The sequence below is a fragment of the Poecilia reticulata genome, chromosome 17 (genome assembly GCF_904066995.2).
Source record: "Poecilia reticulata chromosome 17, P_reticulata-male-v2, whole genome shotgun sequence".
Taxonomy (NCBI): domain Eukaryota; kingdom Metazoa; phylum Chordata; class Actinopteri; order Cyprinodontiformes; family Poeciliidae; genus Poecilia; species Poecilia reticulata.
The window spans coordinates 23,258,421-23,286,029 of record NC_088846.1 but is presented as its reverse complement, the minus strand read 5'-3'; the positions used below and the strand labels follow the sequence as shown (position 1 = coordinate 23,286,029).

Here is a 27,609-nt window from a genome sequence, read left to right as displayed (position 1 = left end):
GCAGAATTTCTCTGCAATTTTAGCCTAAATATCCCGAAAGCAATAAATCTAATTTTAATGTAGAAGCTATACGTAGATCTTATGTAAACACGAGTCAAAAATATTTGTCCACATAGCCAGAATTTAAGCCGATAATGTTTTTTTGGAAAACTTTCTGGTCTAAAGGTGGTCTAAGCATTGATTTCAAATTAGATCTGTAGTTGTGTTTTACTCAGTAGCATTGATGAAGCTGAACAGGTTTAAAAAAAATTGTTTCTTTGTAGCTTCGGCCATCAACCAGATACAGTCGGTTTGCTTTTTTTCATAGAAAATATTTTTTTTGTCCTGTCTGACATCGCCGATGTGCGGTACTGTCAAGGAACACTCTGAGCGCACCATGAGCCATTCAATTTACAACTTTGCAACATACTACATGTCCACATGCAACACAGAGCCCAATGAGATGGCTGTTAATGTTAATGCAATATTTGAAAGTGTGTCCAACAAGGACTGAAGGGCTTTGTTTGCTTCCTCCACTGCCATTGCCAAACAGGCAAACTATTCTAAAACTGTGCAGAAAAATTGACATGATTGTTAACAATTTCTCCTTCTGTTTTGAAATACCATGTAGAAATCCACTTCAATGGGAGAAAGTCCAGACGGGGGAACTGAAGGGAGATGAGAATCGAAATGGTCAGACTAATTTAGGGTAAAACATTTGTTTAAATTTGTTTGGAAGTCTAAATGTATAGACTTTCAATAAATGAGTTAGAAGTTGAAATGACTCTCTTTTCAGGAAATAAAGCTATTATAACTAAAAAATACTCACTGGGAAGAAATATTTCGACATTTTTAAAATGTGGATTACTGATCCACTTAAGTGATCCACTCGTGACGTTAAGATCTCCCGATGCGCATATTTGGAACAGAAAAGTTGACACGCTCTTTTGTACCTAAAGTTTTACAGTTGCTACCCCCCGCCCCCCTCCCAGCCATCTCCAATTTTAAAATACACTACAAAGGCTTTAAAATATTCTCAAAAAAAAAAAAAAAAAAAGGATTGAGGTAATTTCCTCCAGGATGTGGAACACCGAGTTCTGCTCACCTGCTACGCAAACAGCGCTCCGGCACTCATCGGCAGGTTTACAGCGACCTTCTCTTTGCTTCACGACCAACAAGCACTCAAATGCCTCCCGGACGAGAGCAAGTGAGGCTGCACTAACACGGACAGGGGCGTGGGCGGACCCCAGTCTCCGCTTGGAGAGAGAAGGGCATCGGAACAACGTGGACCAGAGGTGGGTGTGAACAAGTCGGATTATGTCTCTGTCTGCGGTGCTGAACAGGAAGCTGCTGATGGCTCCTCGGTTCGGTTTGGCTGCCAGGGCAAACAGCTCGTCTGGCAGGACGGAGAAGGCAGATAAAAACGCTCAGTCTGTCCGATCTGCGGGGGCGCATATCCCCCCCCACCCCCCCGCCCCACTCTTTCTTACATTTTTTTTGCCCAATGTTGCATGAGTAACCGTCTGTTGATATTACGACGCATCTGTTTCCCTTCTGTTGGGAGAAAATCCTGCGAAGAAAACACGAGCCGCCGTGGAAGCTGGAGGTGGCCCCCTGAAAATGTCCAGAGCCGACACGGGGCTGGCTGGGGGAGGGGGACGGCGGTAGGAGGGGGGCTCGCAAGGTGAAGATAAATGACAAACATCCGTACACCTCTGTCACGGCCTGACGAAACCCATGCGCTCACAAACCTCGGCGCTGTGTGGTCACAATACGGCTCCTGGTGATGAATCCCCCCCCCCCTGCTTTTGTTCTCCAATTTGTTAAAAATAAATTTTCTATGTGCGCCTCACATCTGACGCACGGAGAAACAGAAATACACCCATCAACTATGCAAAAAAATAAAATAAAATAAATTAAAAAATGCTCCAATTTTAGTCCCTGGAATAAAAGTAAAGGGAAATCAAACCCATTGGTAATTAAAAGTCTGATTTATCCAGAATATTCTCCAACTAAACCAAGCTCTCATGTCAAGCCAATCAAAAGACTCCTGACTCTTGTGTTAAACAGGCGCACTGGGGGATCAATCTGGATGCAAACCCGCGTGAGGAAGAAATGGTGGTTTTAAAAAGAAAAACGTGTTAAAATCGGTGAAATAACATTTCTTACCAGAAACAGTGTGGATAATCTCGTGTCTTCATGGCGCGCTCCTGGTTCGGCTGTGTTCGGTCGTAGTGCGCCGCGCTCCGGTGCCAAGGCTGGAGGAAGAGTGGGGCTTTTCACAGCTCAACGCGGATTCACAATAGAGCCGACAGGGGCGGGCCAGGCGCGTTTCTATTGGTGGTGATTATTAGAGGAGGTGAAAAATGAGAAGTGTTATCATACTGTATGCTACCTGCTTCAGGGATAATGAAAGACCTAATTCACCATGTGACCACTGGAGACGGGTGGAAGTGTATAATTTCTGCTCCACAATTCCATCTACTTCAATTAAAATCTTTTAAAAACGGAAAGAATTAGTAAAATATTTACATTTTTCTCTCATTAAATTTTGACGATCACAGCTGATAGCAAACCTATTTAGTCTTTTAGAAAATTAGAATAAGACCTGTCAAAATATTAAATATTGTGGTATTGATCCAATAAAGGGCTTGTATCACTGATACTGGTTTTTGGTGCTGTATCATAAAAACTCTGATTTTTAGATGTTTTTGTGGTTTTTCCTTTGAATTATTTTGTTCAAACTACAGAATTTGGACAAAGGTTTTAAGTGTCTAAGGACTTAAACAGGGAATCTGAAACTAAAGTATTGATTTTACCATGCCAGTATTAATCCAACACTACTTTGTGTCAATAATTTTGGATTTAATGTTATTGCATACACAATCAGAAAGACTGCTGACTAGACAGGAATCTAGCAGACATTCATAGATACCTTCTACAAGGACAGTGAATCAGGAGAGGTCATAGCTGAGGAAACTGACTGATTAATCTTATAAGTCACCTAATAAGGTGACCAAAGCACTTTTCAGTAAAAATCACTTCACAAGTAAAAGAAAACTGGTTGTTCACACAATGCTCTGTCTGAGCAATATAATAGAAAGTTTAGTGGAAGGAAAAAGTGTGGTAAAAAAAAAGGATGCACAGTTTCTATGTACTGTACAGTATAGGCACTGAGTATTGACATGATGAAGCTTGACGGTGATCAACCTGGCTCTGCTGAGGAAGCCACAGTTGCTTCAAAAATGTTGTTTATCTCATCAGCGTTGTTGGCTTTGGCGTCCCTGATTTCCATCTTTACCTGATGGTAAATAAAATCAGCATTTCCATGAAGACTGTCAGCCAGAAGTTCTCCAACATATCCTGGCAGATGGCTGCACTCACTTTGGACCTGTTGCGAAAAAATGGACCAACAGAGACTTCTCTAGTTATTAGTGACTTTGGAATTCTCACTCTTGATCATGAGCTGTCTACATTTCCAGAATCTCAGGACTCGATTTTTAAAACTGCTTACATTCTGAGGCAATTAAAGAAAGATTTCTTAATTTAATTTAGTAAATAAATAGTAGTTTATTGTCTTTAAATATATGTCTCAGTGGGTTGTGTTGCCATGACCAATTGGCTGGGTCATGATAAATTGGGGGCTCGTCCGGGATCTAAATCTGGGTTGTGACGGCATTTAAGTCAAATTCTATTGATCAAGAATAAAAAAATGACAAGTTTCCACATCTTTAGTTCAATCACAGAAAACAGGCTTGTATCTTTTTGAATGAGGTAGATTTATTTGATGTCAGTAAATATATTCAGTGTTACAATTTCTACATCCAAAGCCTTTTAAATGACTAAAGCTCAGACTAAACGAAATTGCTAAAATGACTTAAGACAAAAAGAAAATCATTTTTTCTTTCATGAGAATGCAAAATCTACAATCATTTCTCAAACTTTAACAAAAATTAAACATTCAGTTTTAAATTTAGACTATCATCAGCTATAATAAAACTTTGGTTCAGAGGATTGAAAGGGTTTCCAGTATCCAATAGTACAAGAAAACTGGAAGTCTTTGACTTGATTTTTTTTTTTAAGTTTACCTTCAACAAACTCAGCAGAATTAAAATAGCAAAAAACTTTAATGCTACAAGTTTAAAACAGGACTGAATACATTTGCAGAGTCTATGTTAAGATTTTTTAACACATGGACACATTTAGCAAGAGAAAAGTACTACTTCTAAAACAAATAGGGAATAAAGAAAATAGACATATTTTCAAGACAAGCTACAATAAAGTAACAAGCCGTAAACCTCCTATAACGCAAAGATTGCTTTGGAATGGAGAACACAATCTATAAATACATAAAGTGCATCTAAAAATCCTTCAGAGTGCAGATGGTGCAGTCTACTGCTTCTGCAGAACATCTTGGGTATTATTTTTGATAAATTGCAAAGCGAGGGCAATATTTGCATATGCTTTCCTCCGAAGGATGTATAAAATAGAGACAGTGCAGGTATTAAATTGCCATGCTCTGGGCTCCAAATTGGACCCAGTGAAACCGAGCAAATCTAAACACACCCCATTCATCAACTCATGTTTAGTGCTTCTTCTTCTTCCTTTACCTTTCCCACATAGGTTACATGGACGTAATTGTTTGAATGCTCTGTCCTGCCTCACCGAATGAAATATGACAGAGTTCAGATGGGTTTCACTTAGTGAAACTGAAGAAAAAGCAGCCATGCACTGGGCCGGGGAAGCGTGCATAACAAAGCTCAGAGCCGATGCTCCAGAGACTTCACAGAGAATTTTATGACCCAGAAATGTGTTTTGTTTACGCCATAAATTAGTGGAAGGAGAAGAGAAAAACTCCAGCCTGCACGCCCTACAGTCAGGGATTCAAAGCATACAGTGAGACGGGAAATAATCCAGAGGGGTTTTAAAGAGCCGTCTTTAATCCCTGATGTTAACCAGAACAATAAAGGTCAGCTTTCAGTAAGCTTGTGCAGTTTAGGAAGACACAGAGACACTCACAAATCTGGGCTTCTGACGAAGACTTAAAACCCCCGTTTACTTCAAACAAATGCACCGAAACGTGTGCTTCTAGGCTATCCAAAGCAAGAAAGGCAGTGGATTTTATTTACATAAAGTATGTGAGAAGATATATAATGAGCCTGAGAAAATACTCAGATACTGGTGGATCATTTTAGGTGTAATCTGTTGTTTTTATTGCAGAAATATACATGCAAATTTTGTAATTTTTTAAAAATGATCCTGCACAGTTACACATTCCTTTGGATTGGCGAACTCAAATTTTTATTAACTGCACAGTATTTCTGTTGTAATTATGTACCAAATTCAATAGTCATGCTGTTATTCTTCTATGCTAAAAATATAAATAACGTTTGGTTATTTATTTGGACTTTGGCATAAATTGAAACAGATTTTGAGTTCTGAGACAAAAAGATGTATGCAACGGTGCCTTAGGGTTGTTGTGGATAGAAAAAAACAGGAGTAAATATCTGCCAAAAACTGAGATTTCAGAGGTCCAAAAGTTGAAAATTTACTAGAAAAAAATTTGACTAATCTCAGAAATTAGCAAATTTTTTCTAGAAAATTTCTGAATTTGAAAAGCTGAAAACTTACTAAGAAAGACAGAAATGTTGAGCTTGATCTCAGAAATTTACTAGAAAAAATGCTGATGTTTTACTTTTGAAACTCAGAAATTTCCAAATTTTTCCACAAAGTACAACATTTGAGATTGAAATGTTCAACTTTTCAACTCAAGTGACTTTTTTTCTACAAAACTACTGAGATCAACCTCAAAATTTCTGTTTTTTCACACAAACTGTTGGAGAGCAGAAATTTTCTTTTTCTTTTTTTAGAAAATTTCTGAGATTAATCTCTAACTTTCTGAACTGTTGACCGATGTTTACTCCCCTTTTTTTCTATCTACAATGGCAAATTGTATGCCATACAATGGCAAATGGCTACAATTTTTTTCTATCTAATACATCATTGTAGAAATCTGAGATTAAAATCACAATCCAAGTGACAAAAAGAGAGAATTGGGAGGAAGTTCTCCATGTTCTGAAATAAATAGGACATTTATTGATGGTGCTTTGAGCCAAAAACTGGGTAATACTTTGTAATCTTAATGCCAAGGCAGGGCATATTAAGGTTATTGGTATTGAACAGTTTTGGGAGGAATATAATTTGGGTGCCCTACATTCCACACTCTTGGAGAAACTAAAAAGGTTTCTTCTAACTTGCCTTACGACTTTACCCTCATGTACTTAATCACATCTTATCAAGACGTCCCCAGATAATTAAACTCATTTTGAGCGCAGAGATAAATTAGAGGAGGTTCACTGCAATGGAAGAATTAAAAAGTGTAATATGAGAAAGAGGGGGAAGAGAGAGAAGAAAAACTGTGCTTTGATTATGCCACAGCCTTCTGGAAGTGCTCATCTTTGCTTTCAGGAGGGACACTCCCATTCGGGCGGCAGCAGCGACTCAGTAATTCAATTTAGTCCTCGGTGATCACATCATGTCTGTCACGGTTATTTAAGACGCCGCTCTGCCGTCCGGCCTGCTGTGGATAATGCGCTCGCTCCAGTAACGGCTTTCTCATCGAAATAATACAGATCGTCGCTCCCACATCCGGGAGATCTCAGCAGAGTCAGGCTCACATACATGCCAGTGTCAAAAATAGTTCCTGTGATTCTCCAGCTGGAACCCGGCCGCCTTTATTACTGAGGAAGACATTCAATTTGTCCTCTAATTCGGTTGTGTGGGCAAAAAGACGCCTTGAAACAATGTTAGTCCAGCCAAAGCTTTTTCAGAAGCTGCAGGGGCTTCGTGTGAGCTAATTGGGAACTTGAGACAGGGCCTCAGCGAGAGATCAACTTCCTGCAGGAGAAGTTGTCATCATTACTGCTTAAGTTGGTGCAGGAGTCAGAGGGCTCCGCAGTTGAAAAGCTCTGGCTCCCTTCCAATTGCGTCACAGATGAAGATTCAGTCACTGGCAGAGATGATGGCTCATCAATTAGGCTGAAAGTGGAGTGGGGATCTGTCTTTTGTCTGCTTAGATGCACAATCACTGCCTGATGGATCCAGCTGCCATCATGCAGTGTTTCTAAGTACAAAAGAAATCAGGATTTTCTCCAGGAGAGGTACACACCTGGACACAGAGTTACAGTGAGCACTGATGTTTTCCACATTCACAGTTGGGTAGTAGCCAGTTACATCTACTTGAGTATTTTTTGGGGAAAAAATACTTTTAGGGGTATTTCTACTTCTTAATTTTTGCTTGAGTAATTTTATTATGAAGTATTTCTATTACTTTAATAACATTTCTGGATTTTCTACAGACTGCAGCGTTTAATTCATGAATGAAAAACAAACCAAAACTTCACCAGACACAGACACACACCTGACATTTTTGTTAAAATTGCTTTAGTTTTTTATTGAAAGAAACTGATTTGGAAAATTTTTCTTTTGAGTTTTTTGCAATCATGTTATTTATATGAATTATTTGAATGTTTGGTCTTTAAAATACCATATTCCCACATAACTTTATATTTGGTCTGTTTGTGAAATTTTTTAAAATTAAATCATTGATGTTTTGATCAGTTACTTGAAAATACTTTTTACCAAATACCTTTTTACTCTTACTTGAGTATAATTGTTTTGGCACTCTATCCTCCCCACTACTTTTTCCCAGATAAGTTTTGGGATAAGTTAATCTAGATAAAATAATTTTTTTGGGAATAAAATTGTTGGAAATTCTATTCAATTTATCTATTATTATTGATCATGTGTCTATAGTGACATATATTGTCCAGCTCTATAAGAGAACAAACATTTTGTGGATGTTGTGGGACAAAATTAGTCTTTGACTTTAAAATATTAAAGTTCTTTTTTTACTGAACTACACAAAAAAAAACACAATCAAAAAGTATACATCTGTTGAAATTAATCTGAAAACTGTTTCAGTGTCACTTTTGCGTCTCAAAGGCGCAACCGACATAAATCACAGTAAAAACTTTCCAGAGCAACAGTTACTGCCTGGTCGGGTTCTGCTGGGAGGCGGCACTCTTGATGAACGAGCCTTTGGGTCCGTCTGCTGGTTCTGGTGGAGGCTAATGAGAAGCGTGACGAAGCTGCGACTGATACAGGCCATGGAGACATATGGGCCTTTTTCTGGTCCATCCGCTGCTAAGTTCAGCAGCCATGCGTCTCTGACAACTTGTGGAGCGTCGCAAAGGCTTGCAGCAGACAGAGGAGCGTCTGGAGTTGAGTTATGGAGGAGAAAAGATCAGGGAGGTGGGAGAGGAGAGTGGTGGGTAAATACCTGGTCCCAGCAGGTAGCCAGCCCCCCGTAGTGACCTTGTTCCAGTCCCTCCAGAATAAATGGCTGATAAATGGGGGAGCGAGGAAACAAACACGAATAGAGGCCAGCTTGGGCTCACATATCATGGGCTTGTAGCACAAATGGGGAATCATGAGTAAAGTAGGTGAAAATCCAAAACTTTTCTTTTAGGTAGTGTTAAGAAATAAATGTAAAATAAGCTAGTTGTGAAAACTTAAACATATGTTCAATAATTAGGTAGAATTAATGGTGTTTCAAATAAGGAAATTCACTTCAAATTATATCCATAGCTCGATTAGCGTAATCTTTTATCTAGGATATTTCTATTGAAACATTATAAACTAAGTTGAATTAAAATAACCTAGCTTGTAGTTCTCTATAAGTTAGAACACAGCTAGTGTATGTGTTTGACCGCTTGATACAATTCTAGACATGGTCATAAAAAACATCTGTCTTCATTTTAAGGAAAATGAAACTCGCTAAGGACACTCCCATAAGTTCAATACAGCGTCGAAGGAAAACAGCCCCCACCTATAAAACTAGCTAGCACGGAGCTTAGCTTCAGATCGCCATGAGGTTCCCGGTCTCTGAAGAAACATCCATAGCGGTGAGATGTTTCCTCGTAATGTTTCGTCGTGTGTGTGTGTGTGTCTGTCGTGTGAGGTAAATATTGCTGGTTTTATTCAGTTCCGTCAGTTTCATTAGTTGTTTGTCTAATAAATGTCGTTATGCTTTGGACGTGGAAAACCGTGTTGTCTTGTCTTAATGGCTCAGCTGATACAATGACGACTTCAATGAATCCGGGCAGAAGAGGAAAGAAAACGAGTCAAAAGGTTTTTAATTATTCCTCTTCTGAATCATTTTTAACAGTAGGAAAACACTTTGGAGACAGAAAGATACATAGGGATTCTTAGAGGTTTTTAGTCATCGGTGTGTGGAGTAGATGCATGGAGTTGATTGAATGATGAGTTCAAAAAAAGTACAAATAAGAACCAGCTTGAAAAACTGTTTAAAAAGGAGCTTTTTGGGAAATATGTTCTAATAAGATGAGTGTTTCAAAGTCCATAAATGCTACTGATGATATAAAAAGTGTTTTAATGATGTCATGTAAGGTGGAAATAATGTGTCTTTCTGTTGTTTTGACATTTAATTGATTATAAGTTGATGAGTTTGAAAAGGGAAAGACATTACAAGATCTTCTACCTGCTCCTTTTCGACCAGATAATATAAAATTACATGTCACTTGGCCATGATAGTTTGTTTTAACTTTTATTTTCTTTTTCTTGCTTTTACTTTTGTCTGTTATAAATAAATAAATAAAATTACATGTTTATCTGGTGGAAATTTAACTGCAAGGTGATGGAGGGAGGTTAAGCTTTCAATAAAAGTCCTGGACAGGTTAGCACACTGTAAAACATTTGAAGGTGCTTTAAATTGAAAATGAAAGTCCACCTGCTGCCTTTAAAAATGCAATTTAAGTCAACAAGTATTGGTCTTAACTCAGAAATTAAAGTTCATAAAGTCGATTTGGTAAGAGACAAGTCGTCTAAACATTGTTTTTTAAATTCAATAATCTTGAATTGTGAGTTATTTCACAATATGCAACATTGTAATGTTTTTCCACACAAAAGTCTAAAACTGAAATGTTACATAATGCATGTTTCAAATTTAACAGCAGGCAGGAGTTTAATCTTTTAGGGATGTTAAGCCCAACTTAAATTATTAATGTTCAGTTTCGTACTCTTATCAGAATTGGGCATTCACCATCACTGACAAAGAAGGTTTATTTACATCTCTGCATGTTTCCTACCATTAAGTGTTTATTTAAAATAAAGAGAGATTAACATTTCAGGTGAAAATGCAATGAGCTTTGAATCTGATTTAGTATATTTGCTCACTAATGATTATATAAAAGATGTGAAATAAAAATAATCAGCAAATTCAACAAAGGCAACAAGTTACTTAGCATTTTTGGAAAACACAACAGCAAACTTCCTTATTGCACTATTCTCTTAACTTCTACTTCAGTAATGCTATTTTTAAGTAACATGCAAGTAATTTTTTAATTGAACTTAATCCAGTTGTAATAACTTTGCTGGTTGAAGGGCAAGAAAATGACAACAGACGCAATTTAAAACAATTCTTCTTGTTTGCAAACTGTTTTTGTGCCAAAGTTGTTTTCTATCTGCTTTTGTTCATCTGGAAGGCGAGTAAATTTACAGAAAAGCAGCAGATCTCATCCCTGGAAGTAGATTGCACTGTACAGGAATAGACTCAGTAAACTGGAGTATAAATAAATGAGTTATGTTGATAAAACAAATTATTTTATGGGTTCTCTTTGTCCGCTAAAAATGTACTACAGATTATTTAACCTGTCATAGAAGAATAAAACTATTTTCATTTTTACTTAGCTTACAAACTTGGTATTCAAGGCCAAACTAAACATTTAGTTAGCAAACTTAATAATTGGCTCCAAACCAAATATTTATCTGGCAAGCTATTTAGCTTGCTAATTAAATATTTAGTTTGCATATCAAGACGTTTCCCTGCTTAACAAATTTAATTGACCTGTTAATCAGCCATCAGTCCAAACCAGGTGTTCTGAGTTTTCACCATGTTAGGTTGCTGCCATTTCATCATCTGATGCATTCACTTCCATAATAACTTCAGAGTCAGATTTGACACAGTTGATTAATATTTAAATTTATGCTTGTTTATTAATTATTTAACTACTTTTAGCCATTAGTTGCGACAGAGCCACCAATGGCGTTTGCTTTAACCAAATCTACGGTCCTAAAGAAGGTGAAAGTTCACATCAAAGGCTTGTTCGCTTCGCTCCAGAGACCAGGTTGGGACAAGACCTTAAGGAAAGATTAACAACAGCACTAGACATCAAAAGCCTCAGCGCTCCTGAACTGCTGGATCATGAATCTTGTAAGACGAGCAGCTGCAGCGGAAACTGTTTTCGCCCTGTTTCAGCCTCGTGGCCACATTTTGCAGAGGAGCTGTTGTGCAATCAGGACTAATTCAGGAGGGGGGGTTTGTAAGATGCAAGCTTCATGGGATCAGTGAGAAAGCCTTCTTTGATCTCCCATCCCAGATAATATAGGTCATCTCTTCTGGGGGGAAACAACAAAAACCCAACGAGGTGGAAAACATCCTTCAGCCCACCTCTTTGGAGCAAGAAAGCAAATATGGCCCCCCAACCCAGAATCCCAGCTGCCTAAATGAAACCACAGCAGAAACGCAGCTGACCCGTTTTCATGGTCTCCATCTGAACACAGCAGCCTGTGTGCAGATGAGAGGAAGAGGAATTTCTGAAATGTGAAATATTGCATCTGTCATTTCCCATCCTGCTGCTTGTATGTGGAGCTTGTTCACACTGGGTATCCATGGCAACTGTTTTATAATGCCTCACCAAACACCTTAGAAGAGGTTTCTTTTTATCTGGGCCAGAGGGCTGGGACAGAGGCGGCGGAGAATCAAACGAGAGGGCAAATGTGACAGGTGACGGGTTGCCAAACGTAGCTTTCTGCAGCTTAAAGGGGAAATAATGAAAGAAACAATGAGGAGAACAAGCAGAGATCATGTCAGGTTCATCACTTTTTTTTTTTTTTTTTTTGAGGTTCTGCTGCTGGCTGCTGGCTGCGGCGGCAGTCACAGAAAGGCAGCCATCGGTCCCTGTGCTGCAGTGAGACGCGCTGGCACCGACAGTCTCTACACAGGAGCGTGTAAGCTGGGCGCTCGAGGACAAGGCCAGTCATGTGGAATACAGCAGGCGCGAGCTTGACGGGAGGGCAGCGCGCGGCCAGCTGGGGCTTCTGCAGCCACGAGCTCCTGCCAGGAGCCGGCACGGCCAATCAGGGGCGAGCCCCGGACTTTGTTCATGCATGCTAATGCTCTCGTCCGAGGAGGGATCAGCCGGGTTGGGGGTGAGGGTTGCTATGGATATGGCAGCAGCCACACATTACCTGAGCAGGTAAGTCAAGTGGAAGAAATGTGACCTTCAGTTGTGCAATCATGGCTCAGATCAGCTGACAGGATTAATGAAACCTGCGGATGTTTGGCAGAGTAGCAGATTAATCTGGAGGATTCATTTTAAAGATTATGCTTCCTTGAACAATTTAGGACAGAGCTATGGGCTACACAAAAGACGTTCATTACATTTTTAGAACAACAACAACAACAAAAAAACCTAAATTCTTAGATAATGAGATTTCATTCTGCTCCGTTCAGAACGAGCTGTTTCAGGACCTCTTGTCACTTTAAATGCAAATAAGCTGCTGCTGGCCACGTCCCCTGATTCAATGTTTACGTGAAAATAGCTGCAAACAGATGCGCAATTATACAACCATGGTTGAAAAGCAGAAGTAGAGCCTCCTGCACAATCAATAAGAATCCAGCAAGTGGTTTCTGGATAAGTCAACAACAAAACACTTGTTCCCTCCCCCCCAGCAGCTATTGTACAGCAAATACAGAGGTAAAACCAGCTGACCAAAAGTGCTGGAACTCAGCTTGGTAACAAGCTGAGGTTGCTAGGTAACAGGCTAAGCTTCCAAAGTGAGAGGCAGTGCTTGCCGATTTGTGACATTACATCCGGAAGGCTTGTTTTTCAGACAAAAAAGTAAAAAATAAACAAATAACTTGGTGCCAAAAAAAACGGCTGGATGGTTTTTAGAAGCAAAAACTTTCAAATTGGGAATTTTGCACAATAGGTTCTAGTTATTATACACTGCTCAAAAAAATAAAGGGAACACTTTAACATTTAAGTGAACACTGAAGTGTTCCCTTTATTTTTTTTGAGCAGTATATTTAATTTGAATTTTATGTGATAGATAACTCAACACAAAGAGCCATTTTTGTACTCAGTGCAGCTAACAGCTCAGTGCAGTTAAATAGACAGCTTTAATTTTTGATAAATATTTACCACATAATTTGTTGCAATTTTTAAATAACTATGATTTCATTTCTATTTTTACATTTTAAAACAAATTCAAACTAGATTTTTTTTTTTCTCCAGAACCGAATCGATAAATTTTCTTCTCTATGATGCCGATACAAATATGTGAAGACAATCCTTCAGGGTCGAGCTGTTGTACTGGCTCAGTGCAATTATTCCATAAAAAGACTGGAAAAAATACTAAAACATGCATTTGATCATTTAAAAACAGTTCTTTTTAGCTGAAGTTTTAAATTGCGGAAAGTTTTGTAGTTGATTTAAGAGTTAATGAGAGTAACACAGATTAAATCCTAAAAACAAACAGTGATGTTTGTTTTATTAAATGAATAGTTTAAACTTGGGGTTTAGAGTTAGCTTATTCTGTCTCCGTCTCGTGTTGCACGGCACATATGGCTTACCCACAGTAACGCCAGTGGTGGTTTTAGAGACTAAATCGTGCGACGGGAGACCAAAAAACTCCCCGAACTGTTTTGTTTATCCCAGAATAAGCCGTTTAATCATTTTGAAAGGCTTCAGTGAGTCACCAGAGGAACTGACAGCTACAGAAGCACAAGATGGATGCGAGTGCACAGATAAAGGGAATCTGTTGCTTTATTTTGACTTTGCAAAGTCAAATATGCTGTCATTTTTACATGACACAGATAATTCAACAGTTCATCCCACCGAATGGAAATGCCTGGATCAGACACAGCAATATTTGGCCAACTTAATCACTTATCTCAGTTTTTAAGTCAGGTTAAAAATGTGTTTCCAATCAGTATTTCATCTCTCGGTCGATACCACAGCCACTTTTGACGCCTTTTATCCCGCAGGGATCTTTGAGGTCATTCGTCTCTTCATATGCTAATGTCTTAATCACCATTTCCCAAATGAACTGAGCTTATGCAGGGCTTGGAGTCATTAGGTGTATTTGGGGAAATTGACCTTTTCTCCTGGAAGGGCATCTGATAATCCAGACTGTCCGACTGTCTGCTCACGTTAGTAAATTTCCCTCTCCTCTGCAGAGCAAAATGAGCAACAATATATTAATGCAGGAGCATTTGGATGACATTCAAGTGATCTGCTTCGGCCATAAATTGAGAGAATAATAAAGGAAATGGATCATGAGCGGAAATAACGCCAGAGAGCACGACTGAGTCTAATCAGTGTTATTTTGATATTGGGAAATCCACTACCAGGGTTCAGTAATCATCTTGGGTGACTAAAACAAAACTGTGGAAGGAAAAGCAATTTCCAGAGTTAGTGAAGAAAAGAAATAAAGTATTTGTTTAACTCAAATACAGTTGCAGTCAGACATGGGGAGGAATCTCATATTAACTTTTTAATTTGAAATTATTTTCAGAACCACAATTTGACCAGAATGATTCAACTTTAAATAAATTATAAAAATAAATTTGCATTTAATTTTCTGTACACTGTAAAGCTAAGTGGTGGTAGCATGATGCTGAGGGATTGTTTATATGCCTTTCCTCTTTATTGGTTTCATTTAATTTTTTTAGTGTTCTGGGTTTCTTTTTTCATCAAAAAACTTTGTTTTGATGAAAATAATACTTTGAACCTCCATTCATCATGACAACAGTAGTGAATGTGAATCCCTAAAAGCTCACATTTGGTTGTTTGTGATCTGGTTTGTCGTTATCTGACGTCTCCCTGTAACTCCTGCTTGGTTTAAGTCAGAAAATAAACAGCAACTCCAAGAGCTTTGTGATGATTTATTGGAAAATGGGACAATATTTACATTGCTCTGGTTTGAAGCTTTGTTAAAATGGAAATGTTGATAAGAAATTAGCTTTAAAATTTGAACTCAGAGCAAACTGTTTATGAGAAGGAGTGAAATCCACCATCAGGGGGGAATGGTCAGAGGGTAGCTTTGTTCTCAAAGATGCACAAAGCAATTAAATAAAATGGAAGAACGGCTCCAACATGGCAAACATCACATCTACTGAACATCATCCTGTCTGCAGGCCGATAATAAAACCCGGTTTTATAAGACCACTGTGAGAAATGATCACAAGCTGCATATTGTTGTTGATTAAAGTCTGACTTTATGGTCAGAGAGTTTTTGCAGCAACAATCACATTTTTACTCATGGTAAAATGTTTTTTTTTTATTATTATTTGACATTTAGCTGTTTAGCATTTTCAATCAGGATTTTATGATAAGATTTTGAATTAATGTTTTTTTTTTGGCAAATAAAAACTTAAGAATTTTGTCAGTGTTGTTCTTCCATAGAATGTAAAAACACTTCAGCGTGTATCTAAATCTTATTTATGATGGAGTGTTAGGGTCATATTAGGGGGAAAAATGAATAAAAATAATAAAATTAAGCCATAAAATTACAAAAATAGTAAAAAGAATAAATTTGTACAATAACAGTCACATTATGAGAAAGTCGTACCAGACTAAAAATGAAATAATGTGAGAACAAAGTCACAGAATGACTATTTTAAAAATATTGACTTTATTCTCACATTATTTCACTTTTAGTCTGGTACGACTTCCTAAGTTAAAACATTAGTATTGTTGTTTCTACATTAATATTAACTTGTTTTCTTTGCATTAGTTCTAAAAGTATTGCATCCGTTTTACGATTTTCTGCAAATAAATACTAAATTCTTGCTTTGAAACTCAGAAACATGTCAGTTCATAGAATAAAAGAACAATGTTTATTTTACTCAAACATAAACCTATAAAACAATAAAATCAGACAAGCTGATCATTCTAAGTGGTCTCTCAATTTGTCCACAAAGCAGAAATGGGCATTTTTACTGTTTTTATAGACTTACAGAATCCCAAATTCAGAAAGATACCATCAAAGTTTGATTTTAAACAGCAGCATCTTGATGTAGAATGTAAACCAAAAAGGCTTCACTTTTCAGCCCAAAAACATCCTTTAAAAAAGTGTAGATTTAATAAAGAGGCATTCATGGATTGGCCTTGCAGAAATCTTTGCCTCAGCAGTGTACGATGATCCTGAGAAAGAAGAGAACAAAAGGCAGCCAGGATCCAAAGAACAGTCTGAAATGCCCTCAGAAATCTCTACATAAACGCTGCTTCAGCAAGAAAGTTACAAAAAATATAGATTTGTTCAAGCTTGAGCTGTTGAGAGTTTTTTCCCCCTCTTATACCAAATGCGTTCCACCTATAAATAAAAGATGAGTCACTCAAAACCGTTGTAAAGTTCTGTCAAACCTTCTGCTTTTGTTTCTTTAAAGGCAGATAAATCTCGTGGCGTTGGACGAGTCGTCCAGCCAGAACGGCTCTTGATGTTATGAGAGCCGGCAGCAGATCACGCTGTGACTCACAAGGTTATGTGCAGCTTAGGAACAGGAGAAATAAAAGGGAGGAACACAGCAACAAGGCAGGAATATTGGCCCAAACACAGTCAATCTGGACCTTTTCCATGTTTTGTCACATTAAAACCACAAACTTTGAATGTATTTAGTGGGATTTTTGCAGGACAGAGCGACACGGGATAGTGGATGGTTGTCAAGTTTTAGAAAAATTTGTCATGCTTTTTACATAAAGACTCAAAATAAATCAACCCAAAGTCAAATCTACCTGTGTGTAATTTAATCTTAGCATAAATCCAGCTGGAGAATAAAAGATCAAGGGAAAGGATTTTTGTTGAGCAACATCTGTAGAGAAGTCTGTCCTGTGATGCGTTTCACTTACAGACTTCCTTCACAAGTTTATAATTACCTATAATGTCTCAATTTACCACATAAAATATCAGGCTAGATGTGCAAAGCTATCCCAAAAGACTTGAAGCTGTAATTACAGGAGAGCGCTGTTCTACACAGTACTGGCTTGGGGCAAGCTAAAAATAAATGCACGCCACACTTTTCAGTTTTGCATTTGTAAAAAGATCCAGTCACTTGTAATTTTCCTTGTCACAACATTGTGTTGGTGAAAAATACAAACACACAGCAGTGGTAATATAACAAAATGTGAAGTAAAGTTTATATCTTTTATAAAGATCTGGATTATTGTAGTGTTTGCACTGACCATATCAAAACTGTAGAAGTGCAAGGAAGGCATTTTTCTGTGTTTTCAGATTTTTGCAGCAGCAGCAGCAGCGCAGCGCTGAGGGAGCAGCTCCAGTTTTTGTCGATAAACACGTTTTAGTTTTGTTTTTCTCGGAGGTCGACCAGCTTCGCTTACCTGCTTTGCTCATTTCCTGTTAATTTCCTGTGTAAATTTATGCAGAATCTGTCCCCAATTACACCCGATGTGAAGGCTGTTCTGAACAGAGGTGTGAATGGAAACTGGCCCTGGGTCAGTAAATGAAGCGGGACGGTCAATCAGAAAGCGGCTTTATTCAAGCTGGACGGCTAATAGTAACGAATGTCTGACGGACCTGGCAGCTCATATGAATAACATCAAATTATAAACCCGGCGCTGACATTTTGGGACCTGAACTTCAGACCCTGTTCTTGTGGGATCAGTCTACAGATGAGACTCGCATGTAGCTGTGAAACTTTCTGGAGCAGAGGCGAGTTTCATGAGATGAGCCTCACACATCCGTCTTAAAGGAAATGTTTGCCAACCCTCCACCAAACCTGAAACACCAGGAATAGATTGCAGAAACAAACCATCCAATCGATCCTGGGATGTGTCGGTTTTTCAGCTCTGCAGGCCTCAACGCAGACGGAGGCTATGGAAGGATATTTGGAGTCATTCCCTCAGGATAAAATAAATGACCCTTTTATGACATTTTCTTTCCTGAGCTCGATGTTATCGAGTTGTCAGCTGTGGGTGGACATTTGATGCTTTAGCTGGCAGGAAGGTTATTTCCTTTGGAAGAGATCAACAACACAAATACCTCAAAACAAAATTAAAGTTCCTCCTAATCATTTCAACTAGACAGATTCTTAAAATCTGTTACATTTCTATTAATTGTAGTTGCTTGATGCTTACCACTCTGCAAAAAACCTAAAATCTGATCAAGTATTTTTGGTCTAGTTTCAAGTAGAAATATTTTAGCGCACTTGAAATAAGGGGAAAAAAACTTACAAGTAACTTTTCAGCAAGAAACAGGAGCAGCACTAGTTGCAAATGAAATAATCTGCAAAACATGTTTTCTATATTTTAAGTTAAAATGTCTTTTTCCGCTGGCAGAGTTAGAATAAACGTATATCGTGCCGATATTGAAACTTTAATCCTACAAGATTTGTTTTCCTAGATGAGGACTCTTACCAACCGCAAATCAAGACTAAATTTATTAGCTTAATTAGATTTTCTCCATGTCGTCACACAAGGAAGTCGTGTGTTTGAGTTTCAAAAACAGGTTGGACTCGACTCAACTCAAACGTTTTAATTTTTTTAATTTGAAGAAAGTTTGGGTAACGGTTTGGGTTGTGTTTAAGGGAGGAGAGGAGGCGGTAGACTCGACTGGACGGTTAGTAACTCACAACCACACTGGCACTGAGAGTTCCAGTGTTGTCCTTCAATAAAATGCTCTTCACCAACCTTACAAGCCCGGTTGGACGGCTGCTATACATTCATACGTGAAATAAGCAGAGTTCAAGACAACCCGCAACGTTACTAAACTTTAGAGAGCTACATGTCCGTCTCGGTCCAGGTATCCAACTGTAGCACGTGTCCCCACGCTCTCTACAAAGAGGCGCATACATGTGACGTCATCAGAGATACTAGAATGTCTTAAAGAGATACTACACAATTACGATGAAAACTTTCCAGTAAAATACTCTCGTCTTTATCCTTCTGGTATCTAACAAACTGAAAGAAGTTTGATACTAAATGACCTCAAACAGGAAACGTTTAGTCTGATTTAATGGTAGAGCATAATGAATGAATGTCTTTTTACAGTTTACGCCTGAACTCTTGAGGGCGCAAATGAAGCAGGATCAGTCGAACGTTTGTACCAAAATATGACAAAAAGTCCAAAGAAAAAGCTGCTAAACCTTTAAAAGAAATCTGAGAATTTTTGCATGTACTAGTTGTTTTATCTGTCCAAAATACAAGGATAAGTGTCTCACTTATTTGTTTAGACAAACTAAAAGAAATATTTTAAAGGTCAAATCAAATGATGGACGACTGGTGTATTTTAATCAGTGGTTAGAAAACCTTTTAGGATATTTGATTTAGAGGAGGTTCCACAGGTAGGTATGTCTGATTTTAAAGGGCAGACATTAAATTAAAGCTCTTCCTGTTATTTTTAGAAACATTTAATGAGTCCTTTTGTTCCTAGAGGGTTTCAGCTCATCATGATATCCACTTTATGAAATTCAAATCACCTGTCACTTTGACAAATTTCATCAGATCATCAAGCCGTCATTGTGAAAATGATTAATATATTGGAAGAGACTTAATAATAACATGATTGTCTTTTAGCTAAAGGGCAGCGAGAGCCTCAGGCCGTAAAGTCCGGATCCAAAACGGGCCGCTGAGGGAGCTGCAAGTTCAGGACAGGAGAAGAAGAAAGTCGGCCGGTGAGGCTGATCAAAGCAGTGAGGCTCTGCAGGGTGTGCACTTTCAGCAGGACGAGGAGATGAAAACGGAGCGTTTTGAAACACAACACCTCCCCTTCCCAAGGTTAGCTGTTATGCAACGCACCTTGAAGCCGTTCCCTGCCTCTACTTACAAGAATAAGCCTCAAAGTGCTGTTTGTACAGCAGAAGATTAAAAAAAAAAGCGTTTTTCTCCTTTAAATTCTATTGTTGATATAAACCATCAATTAAGTGGACTTGTATAATCTTTTTCTCCTGTAGAAGAGTTTAATGGACGTCCATTATTGCTTCTGGAGAATAAACAAAGTTGTTTACTGCAAAAACATTCACACCTCTTAATCTGACATTTTATCATGTTGGTTAAATTATAACATGAAAGGACAAGGAATAATGATCTTTATTTTTTTAGAATAATAATCTGATGTGTGCTATAAAAAGTATTTACTCTTTTTATTGCTTTAAGAAAATTAATCATGGAAAATTAATGTTTTTGTATTCTTTTTATTGTCAAAGTAAAAACTAACTTCTATGAAATGACAATTTTTGCTTAAAACATGAAATAAGTGCATAAATATTCACCCCATTTAAAGTGACTGCTCTAACTATTTTGGCGATTTTGTTTGCGTCGGTCTGATTTTTGGATTTTAGCAGTAAAGAGTAAAGAGAAAGTTTCAACATTGCACTAGATATTTTTTTTACAATATTATTTCACCTGGCTAAAAGAGTACATACAGTTCTGGAAGAAATGTAAACCTCCCATTTATTCCACCAAATACTGATGTCTGAACTCTTCCTGAGTTAAAACGTTAGTATTGTTGTTTCTAAGTTGTTTTCTTTGCATTATTTGAGGTCTGAAAGCATCGTCTTCTTATTTTGATCATTTCTCATTTTCTGCAAATAAAAACTACATTTTTGCTTTGAATATCAGACATGTTGTCAGCAGTTCAAAGAATAAAAAGAACGATGTTCATTTTACTCAAACATAAACCTATAAAAAGTTAAATCAGAGAAACTGATCATTTTTCCCCCAGAGCTGTAGATGCTTGGCAGCATTTGAACTGGCTCACCCTGCCAGTGACCGTGCGGACCGGCTCCACACATGGACTCATTTGAATCCTGAAATGAGTCAGCTGGACAGTCCAGTCCTGAACCTCCCTGACATCCAGCAGGTCGCTGCAGCAGCTAATAGCCTCCAGATGAGCCCGTCTCAGATATAGTCCTGACACGCACCTTCCTCGGCTCTCCGTGCTGCGGCGAGCATCGCGGGCCGGCTCGGCTCGGCTCGGCTCGGCTCGGCTCGATGTGACGTGTTGGAAGATAAAGGAACTGACTCCCTGCCATGCCGGATCTATCTGGACCGCCATCACGCTGCCATGGGAACAGATGAAGACGTGCAGGCCCTCGCAGACGGGGGGCGGGGGGCCTGCTGCAGGTTCACTCATCTCTTGCTGGACTGACTGGCAGGGAAAAGCTCCAGTGGGTTGCTACGGCAACAGACTTGTATGCAATGCAATGGGGCGTCAATTTCATCATGCAAAGGTCGTCAGCTTCCCCACTTCTGTGAGTTGAAAGAAATGTGACTGACTTTGATGGAGACTTGACTTCTGGGCAGATTTACATCTCAAAGTGATTTTTTTGTTTGCTTTATTTTTTTTTTTGACTTGAGGCAGACAGCTCAGATCCTCACTTTGTGTAAGTACTTTCTGAGGTGAATGCAGACAAATTATAAGCCAGAACCTACATCCTCTGTAGGGGTTTCAAAGGACAAACAGATGTTAAGGCCGCAGTATGTAACGTTTATAATTTCTTTTTAAAACATATTTGTTGTCATTGTGTTCTGACAGTATGAGAGATAATATATGTAAAACAAAACAATAAAAACGCCTCTGCCTTCTTCCAGTGCTAATTATAGACAACCAATCAGAGCCAGGAGGCGGGTCATAGCGCTGTCAATCAAGCTCACTTTCCCCCCTTTGCTTTCTGCTGTGAGTGCTAGTTAGCATTTATGCCACCCATGATGGAAGATAAACAGTTTTCCTTCAACAGTGGGTCATTTCTCCACCATTTGCACATTTAGCAGCATGTTCATGAGACAATTGACAGCGTTAAGGCCCGCCTGCTGGCTCTGATTGGCTGTTTGTGGCCAGGAATGCCTTTGTCCAGATAGCAATAGCAGGAGGTGAAGGAGCTCGATCTTCACGCAGGTTGTCTCATATCATACTGTTACAACATGGTGATAGTTGGAACATATGTAAAAAAAAAATAAAAAAATGTAAAAAGGTTACTTTAAATACAGAAAATGCAGACTAGAAATATTTTTACCAGCATTTTTTACCGCCCCTGTTCTTCCACGTCTGACTATTTAATTTTACCTTGTGGAACAAAAAAATAAAGATGCAAAACACCTTCAAACCACAAAACCAGGCTAAATATATCCACCAGTGGCACAGCACTAAACTTGCACTTTTAAAATATGCCGTCTCGTTTTACTAAAATATGCATGTGCTGTTTCTCATTCATTTGCAAATCCCAACTTCCTACCGTGAATAGTGCAGCACCAACAGAAACAGAGTGCTAAGTCGGCAGAACATCAAGCTGTCAGGATCGTAAGGAGGAATGTCAGAGGAGCAGAGAGGATTCAGCTCCCCTGCTGTGCATGAGGATTCATGAATCAAAGGCAGTTTTATATTTTCAGCTGATTGGTCCGTTGCTTCCTCTAGGCTCAGATTTAGTGGCAAGAAAATATTCAAGAACAAGAAATTAGCAAAAATATATTCTTTTGATCTTTACAACAAGCTTTTATGGATTACAACTATTTAAAAAGGTGACATATTTTGCGTCCTTGACCACGTTAGGATAAGTGGGCTACACAAAACATCACATTTTTTATCCACAAAATTATTTTTAGATGAGATTTTAGTCTGTTCAGTTCTTCCCCTTTCAATCTCCTTTCAGAATGAGCTGCTTAAGGGCGTCGTGTCACTTTAAGTCCAAATAAGCTGCTGCTGGCCACGCCCCTTCCCCCCAACTCAATGTTTTCTCTCACACATGCAAAAAGATGCGCAATTATACAACTGTACAGCTTTGAAAAGCAAAAGAAGAGCCTCCTGCACAAACAGCAAGAGGTTTCTAAATAGCAAGTCAACAATGAAATATCTGTCTTTTCTAGCAGCCATTGTACAGCTGACCAAACGCGCTGGAACTCCGCTTGGGTTGCTAGGTGACAGGTTGGATTCAGCTGGGGTTGCTAGGTAACGGCATTCAGATATGCCAAAATAAAGTTTATACTGCTCTCAGAAGTCAGAGTCCAACTCGGTGTAAATTCAGCTGTTTTTGAAGGCCTCAGGGTTTGTCAAACAACGAACAAACAGATCGTAAAGGTCAAGAATAAATTCTGTTTTTGGAGCAAAAGTACTTGAATAAAAATCCCTGCCACACTTAAGACATCAAGCTCCCTCCATGTCTCCCTCCATGCACTTGTGTGAGTTTGCCTCCTAAAGTTATAAAAAAACTTTAGCAAGGAACTGTAAAAACTAGAACATTGTTTTCAAAGTGTCCAGGATTTGGCTCAAGTCAGATCCTGTCGGAGATAGTTTACATTTCCAGCTGCAGACGGTTCAGTTGCAGCCACTTAAAGCTTGCAGAATGGAAAGTTTAAAAGGAACAAGTGAAATCTTTTAATATCCAAGCAGCAGCTGCAAAGCGTGGCAGGCAGAGTGAATGGTGAAAATATGAGTGAGGAGAAGGGAATAATCTGGTCCCTGCAGATGGAAACAGGCTGTTGTGGCCCAGTTGCTTCAGTTGATCTTTGACCCGTTTGTAAATCTGCACTCATGTGTTTGTCATAAAGAGACTATAGCACCAAACTCTGCGTTACCGGCTTGTTTGCAAGCATTTCAGCAGGTGAAATTAACAAATATGAGTCTTAATTTTTCATCAGCCGTCACAGTGTGATGCATTTTTCATAGAGCCAGTCTTTGTGATGCTAAATCCGTCGACAGGCACTGAAAATGATCAACTCCATGACTTCTGTATGCATGCAGGATGATAAGATAAATGCAGGTTTTGTATAAAACTATTGTGCTTGTGTAATTTAAGTTCTCACGCAAATTTATTTTTGCTTCATGGAATCTCTTAAGAAAACAAAAAACAAAAATTGGACTTACTCCAGTCTGCCATCTTGTGGAAAAATAATGCAATAAAATCTTTTTTTTTGCAAGGAAGCAGTTCCTTCATTCCTTACTCTAAATAGCCATAAAAAGTGAGTTTAGACAACAAGTGACACATTAATATTGCCTGATAAACTATAAATGGCAGACGAATTAACAATAAATGGCGGTAAGCAAGAATTTAATTAGAAAAAAAACTTTTCTGACCTTCTCATTTTCAGATAAAGTCTGACATTTCCAGTCCTATAATAAAAATGTATCTACCACTTTGAGAATCTCTGAGAAAGATTTTTAATGCATTCACTACCAATACTTTTTAAAACTGCAAAAAGTATCAGCTTTCAATATAAATAAAGGTAACAGAGTGGACATGTTATGCTTCACCACATCAATAAATCGTTCTACAACACAGAAAAAAATATATATAAAGGTGATACTTTCTGTACTTCTTACTTCTTGTGTAAGTTTTCTGTCTGAAAGTGTTTCCTACTTTGTGAGTCATGTGATTAAAAAAGTGGTCGGGACTCTATTTATATCATTTAAATATTAAAAATACTACATCATAAAAAGTTATTGGATGGCAACTACTTTAAGTAGCACAATTTACAAAAATTACATTATTCAAACACTATTGTAATTGTAACTTAATTTCAGGAAACATAAACGAGGACATGGCAGTAAACTTGAGCTAATTTTAAATCAGATTTAATTATTTTTTGTCTCTTTTATATTATTGTGGAGGAAGTTAAACGTATAAGATGAGATGAATAAAATAAATACAGATAATTAAATTCTTACCTTTTAACTTTCCCTCAGCAAGGCATAATGATTGTGACGCAAGTTGTAGCTTGTAAGTTCAATAAAAAAGATTTTAAAAATAAGAGAAAGTAGAACGAAAGGCATGAAAAACAGAGTGACAGCTTAAAATTAACTAGATGGAAAACAGGTGAGTTGATGAACTGATGAGAAGCAGCTGAGAGGGAGGAGGAAGTTGGGAAACAGTAGCAAAAACACAGAAACATGTTTTATTATTCTGCTCCAAATATTCAGTAGAGAAAAGGTAACTGGAGCGTAAGAGTTTGATATAAACTTTCTAGTTCTGAAACCTTTTCTTTTTGGTTGTAGTTTCTTCAGAAGACAAAATTATTGGAGAATATATGTTACACCGCAGGAAATGATGGGCCGGGTCACTCCTCGTGTAGCATATTCATTCAGTTTAAACTGCGAAAAGAAAATACAGCAGTTACAGTAGCTGCTTCCAACATCCGCTGCAACATTGCTGTCCTCTTGGCAACGGCGGACTCCCTCAGCCCGCCAGAGCATCACCCGCTGTTGCATATGGTGCTACAACAAATACACATACTCCCTACTGACATCACCATACAACTACTCAAACATACTTTCATTAACTCACTGAACTCAAACAATACATAAGTTTATAACACATTTTGCGGCCCTATTAAGCCGACCCACCGAGCCCACATAAGCGCGAGCCATTAGCCTCGCTACTTTAGCCTGGTGCTAACTCCGACTTTACATCTAGCTCGGTAATGCAGCTATACTGAAGCACCTTTGTTCTGTCATTCCGTACCCATCGGAGGCTACTGGCGTTATGAGCTATACATTCTAATACTCAGCTTACCTGCGAAAAGAAAATACAGCGGTTACAGTTGCTGCTCCCAACATCCGCAGCAACAAACTGTCCTCTCGGCAATGGACCTTACCAAGCTCCGCCCAGAAACGCCCCTCGAAAGTCCCACGTGGCTGCATGTCTCACAGACAAAGCCTTGCGGAGCTTAGTTTCTGTAAACATGGCGTCTTTCATTTCGACTAACTCTCAGCAGAGTATTTCTGAGTCGATTAGTTTATCATTTCTGCCGGATTTTCAAAAAATATCAGCCACAACAATGGACAGGGGAACCAACAAGTTCATGTCATCTTTTTTGGACGACATCAAGGTGTTTGAACCACGCGATGCCTCCAACATTGTGCGCGTCACAGCTAAATGCTACCAATCGATGAGAAAAACAGCAGATCCTCAGACCCTCAGCATAAATATAGCTGTGGACAAGATCACTGATGCCTATTGTTCCTGCAAGGCTGGGTGAGTCGGGCATTCATGGTTTTTAGGGTTTGAATGTGCCTAGGACTTATACACGGTACTCGGTGCTAGCGTGGCTAACACGATTACAGTTTAGTAAAAAGCCTTTTCAGGTTAAATCAAATCTTTAATGTATGTCAGATACGGTACACATTGATCTGTTCAACAGATCAATATGTTGAACAAATCAACATATTGATATGTTCAGCTAACGTAAGACTCTAACAGACAGGCTTCAAGGTGTAGAAGTTGTATCGCTACTGCCATTATACTGTACTTGGCTAAAAAGTTTTCATAATGGATGTGTTTATTATTGACTTTCTTTTTTTCATTCACTAAACACAAAGAAAGCAAAGCAATAATACTTACACCAGGAGACACTTTGTTCTTATTGATCCTATGACGGTTGAGCTGCAAATGTGGTCGTGCACAAGCATTAATCCAAGCAAGGCATTCCGTTTCAGATTTTGGAAATCTGTGAATTTTAGTTTCACAAACACGATCAGGATACCTGACATCGCCTGTACAGATACCCCACTGACAGTGGAGAACCATTCTTTTTTGAGTCCTGACGCAAAAACTTTCTGCCGGTCTGCTAGTCCACAATGTACTTTAGCATATGTTTACTACTGTAGCTTGTGTTTGTGAGATGGTTACGCACGTGGTAACTGCGCTATGACATAAAAGGGGCATTAGCCAATGAAACGCGGCCCCTGTGGTAAGGTCCACTCCCTCAGCCCGCCAGAGCGTCACCCGCTGTTGCATATGGTGCTGAGCGCCCTCTGATGGCGAAACCCAAACATTGTTAACTCTAATAAATTCTAACGCTAGTTTCTGGCTGTGAGTGATCATCACCAAAAACAAAATGGGGGGCTGCTAGTTTCATGACTCACTTTCATAGTGCCACATACACATCCTTTGTTGGCTTAATTTCTAAATCTGTGTAATATATTTCATATTTAGCGCCCCGATTCATACTCCATTCCAGCAGGTGGCGGTAATGCACACCAAAACGTTGCTTGCCAACCGCCATTATAAATGAGAGGAAGACAGAAACGAGGTAAAAATAGAATAATGAAGGTAGCAACATAACGAACGACTAAAAGCTTAAATAAAAATTTTCAAATCTAAGAAAAAGTAATTTAAATTATGATAATTCATACAATGGCTTGTAAGTCTAGTACCTCCCGTGTACTAGACTTGTACTAGTGTACTAGTACATTTTACTTTCTCAATCTTACATCCACAAACTAGTTGCAATTTAAATGACAGGCCAACAAACATCTGAAAATCATGATGAATATTCACATTTACTTGATAGCCTTTTTAAAAAGGTGTTGGGCCTTTTGGGTGTAAAGAACCAAACAACATGTGAGCGACTACAAAAGTCCAGTCATCGTATTTCTTCACTTTCCAGGGAATCAACACAGTTTAATGCCGCTGTGTGCAATTTTGTATAAAATCTCGGAGAACATCCGCTATGGAGACCCAAACCACACCAGAGACACAGAAATAAATCTCTGGAAATGAAACATGATGCATCTCTGTTGCCCGTGGCTCTGCCCAGC

General features: G+C 38.6%; 1 protein-coding gene and 1 long non-coding RNA gene across 4 annotated transcripts in view; one reads left to right on the top strand and one right to left on the bottom strand.

The window, feature by feature from the left end:
* Positions 1-24,888, bottom strand: part of LOC103479736 (transmembrane protein 200A) — a 33,339-nt gene extending 8,451 nt beyond the window's left edge. Inside the window, exons 1-2 of one of the 3 annotated variants that reach the window (XM_081598472.1) lie at positions 24,739-24,888; positions 2,149-2,313 (exon numbers count right to left, since the gene is read on the bottom strand). The gene's annotated coding sequence lies outside the window, so the exon portion shown is untranslated. Of the gene's footprint in view, positions 1-1,084; positions 1,203-2,148; positions 2,314-24,738 lie in introns of those variants that run through there. The other 2 variants (XM_081598473.1, XM_008434346.3) reach the window with 2 other exon arrangements.
* On the top strand, positions 1,188-23,994 carry LOC108167096 (uncharacterized). Its single transcript, XR_001777492.2, has 3 exons — positions 1,188-1,274; positions 11,964-12,317; positions 19,656-23,994. It is a non-coding gene; the product is annotated as an uncharacterized LOC108167096 (long non-coding RNA).
* Positions 24,889-27,609: the final 2,721 nt, after the last annotated feature.